The sequence below is a fragment of the Aphelocoma coerulescens genome, chromosome 3 (assembly GCF_041296385.1).
Source record: "Aphelocoma coerulescens isolate FSJ_1873_10779 chromosome 3, UR_Acoe_1.0, whole genome shotgun sequence".
Taxonomy (NCBI): domain Eukaryota; kingdom Metazoa; phylum Chordata; class Aves; order Passeriformes; family Corvidae; genus Aphelocoma; species Aphelocoma coerulescens.
In genome coordinates, this window is record NC_091016.1 from 73,775,659 (window position 1) to 73,783,455 (window position 7,797).

General features: G+C 39.4%; 1 long non-coding RNA gene across 2 annotated transcripts; it reads left to right on the forward strand.

The window, feature by feature from the left end:
* Positions 1–3,180: 3,180 nt before the first annotated feature.
* On the forward strand, positions 3,181–7,563 carry LOC138108343 (uncharacterized). 2 transcript variants are annotated; one of them, XR_011149933.1, is made up of 3 exons: positions 3,181–3,314; positions 3,875–4,026; positions 5,052–7,563. It is a non-coding gene; the product is annotated as an uncharacterized lncRNA (long non-coding RNA). The 2 variants fall into 2 exon arrangements; XR_011149932.1 differs by having other exon boundaries at positions 3,189–3,314; positions 5,138–7,562.
* Positions 7,564–7,797: the final 234 nt, after the last annotated feature.

Here is a 7,797-nt window from a genome sequence, read left to right on the forward strand (position 1 = left end):
TAACTGTAAGCAGCAGAGAAAAGCATGAGTTACTACAAAAGCTGTCTGCAGAGTGATGCCCTCTTCACCCATTCCTTGCTGGTTCAAGTGTGATGGTTTTCCCCAGCTTCTGTGAAAAGCATCTAGGAAAACCCATCACTTGAGTTTTTAACTATGAATTGAGAAATGATCTGCTTCTACGTTTTTGTTCACATTTAAATATACAGCAAATTATGAGTCATACAATTCAATTTTGAGGATTTGCTTTTAAGTGAAAATATAAAACATACAAAAGAAAAAGCTAACTTTTGTCCCTGCACTCCTCTGAAATTGATAATGGCTTCTGGGTCCCGTTTATTAAGGACATAGTAAACATATATAACAATGAACAGCTTTGGAATGGAATGCAAAATATACAACATAATAGAATATCTCAAGCTGTAAGGGACCCATAAGGATCATTGAGTCCAACATAGTTGTGTTGCACCCAAGTATAAAGAAAATTTACTACATAGTTAACACTGTTTGCATGTTTACACACTAGGCATTGTAGTTTAGGTGGGTAGCTGCTGCAACTAGTTACACCAAATGTCACAAAGTTCTCCCTATATTTTACCTCTCTTCGGAAAACTGGGCTTTTTTCGGTTGAAATATCTGGGACTCATTAATAAAGATTGTACAGGAACATATAAATCCAGCTTCCTTTAACCACACACAAAAGCAAATGGTTTTGTTAAATAGCAATTGTCATTTCAGAATGAATTATGATTTAAGATGCATTATGTAATTTTTTTTCATGTTGTGCCATTTGGTCTCTGATCTGTGAGGAGGCTCTGTGCCTTCTATGGAATCAATTAACCCTAAAGACCAGCCATAGTTCTAACCTCATGCTTTAATGGAAAACACTAGACTTCTTCTTTAGTCACTTCTAAGGTAATGTGTGACTAAATATACAACTTTGCAAGACAGCTGGCCAGGATAGTGTAAATTCCTCCATTTCTCCATCTTCATTGCTACATGAGATACCTGGATACCTGGAGCACAGCACGTGACAGCAAACAATAGATGTAGGTCTGGCATACAGCTAGGAGAACCTTGACTTTCTGTGTCTTAACACAATCAGACAGAAAACAAGAGCATATGCAAGGTACTACACAAAGCTGAAACTGAAAAACTCCAGCCCAAAGCAAAAAAAAAAGAAAAGCATCTTAAAAGACTCAGTCACACAAATATTCTCCATCAAGGTCACCACATGAAATTCTAGCTAAGGATGGTGGTTAAATACACAGAAAGACATAAATTACAAACCCAGACCTGTGTAGGTATACACACATACACACACACACACATCCCCCTGTATAAGGTTATATGTTTGAACTAAACTGTTTCTGAGCTTAGAATTCTTTTTTCTCCTCCCTTAAAATTCTCCATTTTTTTTAGCATGGGTATGTTTCCTGTCCTAGCAAACAGCATGTAAGAGGAACCTGCATTTTTTTTTTAATATCCAACCACTGAATTTCCACAAGTTGTTGCAAAATACAATAAAAAAAATAATAATAAAAGGGGCTAAAAATCATCTTTGCCTCACCACACATCTCCCAAACTCTCCCCCCAAAACCCAGGGGAAAATTATTAGAGTTTCATGATTTTCTTGAGAGGGACAATATATGTGATTGCCTTCAGAAGAAAGATGAAATACACTCCAAACAAGTGTCCATCCTAGCCAGTGGCTTGCCAGCAGTCTGATACTTTCTATGCTAGGCAGGTTCCAGCCCTGAGCCTTATCTAATTGCCATGATGACAGACTCACACTGGAAAAGAAAGGTGGTCATTCAAGACACCTTTATGGTGGTTTATGCCACTAAGCCAAAGCCAAAAAAATTCCACAAGCCACCAGACCAGTGACTTTTAATATCAGGGTTCAAGGACACTATAATTCTATAGCCCTCTTCACATTTGGAGGAAATGAATCTGGTGTGGAGAGGAAAGCACCACATTATCCACATGATCCAGCTGATGGGCTGGCAGCTGTTGGGGTCTGTGGCAATCCCATTGCACCTCTTCCTTCTTCATGTTTGCAGAAAGGTTCACCCTCAGCGGGTGTCTACTTTTTGTACTTCACCCACATTGAGAAAATGCTCACTGTAGCTCATTTGTGATTTGCCAAGTTTTTAAATCAAGTTATTGTTTATTTGTTTTATTAGAAAGTGTTTTTTCTTGTAATTTATTTTGGAAATTTTTAAATATACAACAATTTAAATATTCTATAAGAATATTTGTCTCCTAGATCTCTTGTGGTTCACCCTCATTAAACACAATTAAAGATAGCAGAGTGAGAGAAGCATTTTCATTTCAGAGAATAAAAATTAACTGTAACATCATAAACACAAAAGAGGGTGAAACATAGCAAGGAAAGGATGCCATGGATGTATTCAGTTGAATCTGACAAAGGTCAGTACAGGTGTAACTGAAATCACATATGTCCTGGATATGTCAGCTGCACATCACAACTAAAAATTAATTTGTCTCTCAATTTACAAGGAAATGGAAGCTGGGAGTGAGGAATACAGCATGTGACTGCTACAATTACTTGAAAATAATTCCCTTGTAATTTTGTAGTCCAAATCATGCTTTTTCATCCTATCTTAGTGTTCTGGGTTTGGTTTTTGTTGTGTTTGTTTGTTTTCTCCTGTTGGTAATGTTTTTTTGTCACTATTGTGGATCATGAACATATATTTATTCAGAATATTTTATTGTTCCCATACAACTGGTTTATTGAGTTTTATTTAATTTGTGTGAAAATAGTGCTTAATTTATAAATGTTCTCTTTGATCAAATCTTTCCATTTCCATAATGACAGTGTTGCATACTGTTCAGTGGCAGAACAGAGAACAGAATAGAGGTTTCATGCCTTTGAATCCACTCTGAGTTCACGACTCTGGTCTGAAGTGGAAAGAAGGAGGATGGTAACACCTTGTTTGTGGGGTCATAAGACTCTTCCCAGTTCCTTCACCTTGTTTTAGGTCTCATCAAAGGACAGCATACCCAAATCCACAGACTGCTAATGTCAAGTCAAGCAAGGAAGGAAGGAGTTAATATCTGTGATAGGAAGAGTCAGCCTCAACTGTCCTCAAGCTGGTACCTATTAAGGAGTAGTTATGAGAGACAGGTGAGAGATAAAGTAGGAAAGTTTTATAGTGTAGGAGAGAATGAGCTAGAGACAGCATTGGGCTGGTTGTCGGGGTAGTAAGCGGAGCCAGGTGTTTGAAATCATGGAGAGAGAGGAGATTTATAGGCTCCTTCAGTAGACAAAAACCTCCTTTCTTCTTCCATCTGTAAGTAATGATATATTGGTAGGGCCTAAACCAACTAAGAGCTGTTGTACAGAAAATACCAAAATAGCATGTTGGTGCCTGCATATTTTCTTAAGACTGAAGAAAGGATCATGAGTTAATAAGCACTTCATGAAGTTCCTGGTGTTCCAGGATTCATCTCATGCTCCTGTCCCCATTTGTCATTTGCCTTTTGAGGGTTATGCTTTTAAAAAGTTTTAAGGAATACCCCTGAGTTTCCAGAGGTATGGCAATTTTTAGGAGGCAGATCTGGCCAAACAAACTACTCATGAAGAAACACTTTATTTTTGCAAAATACTTCTTGCCTGAAAAAGACAATATGTTTCTCAGTTTCTGTTAGAGCGAGCTGGGAATTATTAATCATTATTCCCATTCCTAGGCTGTCTGCTGCTCCCCTCTCTGCCTACTATTTCCAAATTCAAAATCTATTGTGAAAAGTATATAAATCATAGTGGATAACTGCTTCCTATATAAAAAATTACTTTACAATTTAGTTGTTATTTCCATGCCCAAGTAATATATTCTTTTTATTTATAACACAGGCTGAAAAAAAGACTGCTGAGTTATTTCTTCAAGGTCTTACTGAAGGACAACAAAGCCTATGAAGTTTGAGCAGTGGGGAAAGGTTCTGGGCGCCAGCTTCTGCCAGGTTTCCTCTGGAGGCTCCATGGTAACAGTAATGGCAGAGCTGCAGGTGAGAGGACAGAGCTTTTCTACGTACTCAGCTCTAACCTGCAGAAGTGTCTTCCCTAGGCCAGCCTTTGTTACTGAAGATTTGGTAAGAAGTGGCCAGCTCAGGATGAAGGTCCTTTCAGACCCCTAAGTTTTAGTTACTTGCCTTAGAGGGCAAGAATGCAAGGCATTGTGATGAATGCATTCAAATTATACGACATAACCTTGCGGTACCTTTCTGGATTCTCCTATCTTAGTCCTAGGGAATTGTCTTTGGGGTAATGATTAAAATGTAAACTCCAAAACTGATGTGTTTTTCTCTGCTCATTAATGCTGTGGCATAACATTGTTGTCAGATGCGCTGCTTTCTTTAGTGGTCATTTGGCAACAGTGACTGCCCAAACCACAAAACACAATAGTGGACGTGCTGGAGCACTTATCTTTTCCCATGATCCTTTGTCAACCTATTAAATTCATACATCTTAGTGCCAGCAAAACTAAAATAATTTGGGGAATGGATTTTGCAACACGATTTTTGAGGAAGAGGGAGGGGCAGGGCTCAGAAGGTTAAATCTGTGCTGGGCAAGTGCCCTGGCTCTTTTTCCCTTCAGAGCCAAAATATGAGGTTCTTCTAGCAAGTGATTTTTATTTGAATTCTTTGACTGCTGAGTGTTTCAGAGGAAGTCTGCTCAAGCACTGTAGGGACCCCATTCCTTCCCCTCCCCTGTGCAGTTTTCCTGCAGCTGGTCAAACCTTTTATGTTGGGGGCTGACTGAAATGATTTGGACTCTAATTAACTGAACTAGTAATAAATTAATTCAATGAAATTTTGGCAGTAGTTCTGCATAATACTGGTTTAACAACTCACTGTTAACTTAGGTGCTTTCCAAACTGGAAAGTCTTAAGGGAGCATGTGTTTACCTTTAGAGTGCTTCCAAAATGCCCTTGATTTCAGAACTCAGCTCTTTTTCGGTGGTTTGAAAACACAACAGTGCCTAAGCTGGCCTCATGAGCTATCTGTGACAAGGCTGGATGATGTACTTTCAGGAAATCCGAACATGCTGTCTATGCTTTGATAGCTCCATGCTGGCTATCACTACATGTTTCAGCAGATTTCTCCCCGTCCTGCACAGAGCCCAAGGACTCAGCTGTGCCCTGCAAAGCTTCCTGTTTACAGCCATGCATCCTCCGAAAACAGAGTGCTCTCTGCTTCCCACATCCCAGAAGCCATTGACGGATCCCGTAACATCCTGTGCCTTTCCGTCGTCACAGCACTGCTTTTTCTGAGAACTGCCGGGAGAAGTTGCTCACAGGATTGTTAACAATTGGTCATCACCTTTTGGATGTGTCAGACCGTTGAGTGCTCTGGACCGTGGGCTTTGCAGACAAGGAAACAATATCAACAAAACATTTGTCCTTTGTTCCCTCTGTATATTGAGTTCAGTGTGTATCATAGCGGATAACATGCTTCCTACATGGAGAAAACCCAGGGCCTTTTCGTTTGAGGCTGAATGTTATATGGCTTGAAGTGCACAGACTGAACTGGGACACAAATGTAGCTCAGTATCAAACGGTCCTGGCAGCTGCACAGCTTATCTCCTCCATTTGTCTCCTTGTGGTTGCAGCCAAGGTATGTACATTGTCTGGCTCCCACCTGCAATGTAGTCTCTTCAAGGAGAAAAATGTCCAGTCTCCAGCTCCCTCCAAAGAGGAACACAGATTAAGACTTCATTCCTCTCATTTCCTCCTCTGCCCTACAATGCACTCCTGTTGTCCTCAGTGGTTACTTAACAGCACTCAAGAGAATGACCAGGAATGAAAAATTGGAACATAAAGAGAGAGAAATCCTCCCTAGTGGGGAAAAATAAAATGAGTTGACTGATACCTCTGTTGCCTACACAAGCATACTTTGGGTCACTGGAAAAAAAAAAAAATCATTAAAACTAGCATGCTCTTTTTTTCTAAGAAGTTATCTTCAGCCTGTGGAGCCCAAACCTAACCTCAGCCTTGCACCCACTTTTAGTAAGAAGAAATCTGGTGCCATGAGAAGTGGCCTGTGCCACCTTCTGTAGCATTCCATTCATGGTGATGGTCAGGGAAACAGTCTGGTCCCATCCCCAAGTCCTGCCTATGGAAGAATGCTGGGGTGTCAATGCCTCTGTATTGAGGCTGACAGCAGGTCTGCAGGCTTCACAGACCTTAATTTGGACATGGTTAACCTCTATTCGTGAGAAAAGCCCGTGAGAAGAAAAGCAGTTAGTTTTTATCCATGAGAATACAGTATAAACAGAAACATGAAAGTTAAACAATAGGAGAAAAACAGCAACACCTGTTATTTTCCTGAATGCTTGAATGCTTGTGCCATAGGCAGCCAATGACTATATGTTTTAGTTAATAGTAGCCAGTAAGTATATTGTAGTAGTTTAGCAGCCAATGAATCTGTAACACAAATGACAACATACAAAAAGTGCATAAAAGAGGCTGCTTTGGTTTAATAAATGGCTTTTTGCACTTTTTCCGAGGCACTGTCTGTGTGTGTCGTGACCGCCCCAACAGCGGCACCTCTGTGTGTGTGTCACACAAATCTCACAAATAAAGGTCAGAATTTTGCCTGAGTGTGCAAATCTAGATTTGCCATGTAGTATTAAGACTGCATGAAGTTTGGAATACACATTCCTTCTGTTTAAAGGTTACCTCTAATTAAGCCTTTCCAAACATATTTGGGATTATAGATCACTCACAACCTCTCCATTGTTCTTGAAGTCAAAACAGCAGTAGCCACAACCATGCACAACACATTATTAAAAGAAAAGGACTAGTTTAAACTAAGTTCTATAATTGTATGCTACTAAGTAAAATGTATACTTTAAAAATTCTTTCCACCATGTGAAATGATACAATAGAGGGTAGAACTCTACACCAAAAATGTTGCTATAAGCCTCAAAGATTATCTCTACTGGAGAAAAAAGTATTCTCATATATATAAAAATAGTTAAATGTTTGGAAAAAAGATTTAATAGCCCCTAAAACTACAGCTGAAAACAAATTCTTCAATCTAGAGTTTAAATTAATGCAATATAAAAGGAACAGCAAGTTAGCTGAAAACCTGCTTTTCTTGTTCTTCAAGTAAAGTCAGCAATAATATCAAATAGTAAACAGATCTTCCTTCCTACATGCACTTTCAAAAACAGGCAATGAATACTGAATTTGTGTGAAATAGGGCTTTGGGAAAAGCTGTTGCCAAAACTAATTAACTCTACACACTTCTTTATTTTTTCCCCATCCAGCTGAAATACACATATCACCTGCTCACTGAAGAATTATTTACACACATGCGTAGTGTCAAACAAAGAGAAACCCAAAGGAGCAATGCAATAACCTGGCACATGCCTCAGAATTTTGATGCATCTTTCTTGATTTAGTGTATGTATGTAGTGACTTTGTAGGAACAGAAATAGAAACTTTGTTTTGTAAAACTTCATTTAGTGGATAGTTGGAGTGCTGGCACACTATCATAGAAACATAGAATAGCTGGAGTTGAAAGGGACCTTTAAAGGTCATCTAGTCCAATACTCCTGGCATAGGCAGGAGCATCTTCAACTAGAGCAGGTTGCTCAGGGCCCCACCTAACCCGACCTTCAGTGTTTCCAGGGATAGTGACCCAGGGCAACCACTTCCAGTGTTTTACCACCCTCACTGTAAGAGAAGGTAGTCTAAATCTACCTTCTCTTAGTTTAAAACCACTACCCCCCATCTTATCATAACAGGCCCTGGTACAAAGTTTTTTTCTCCA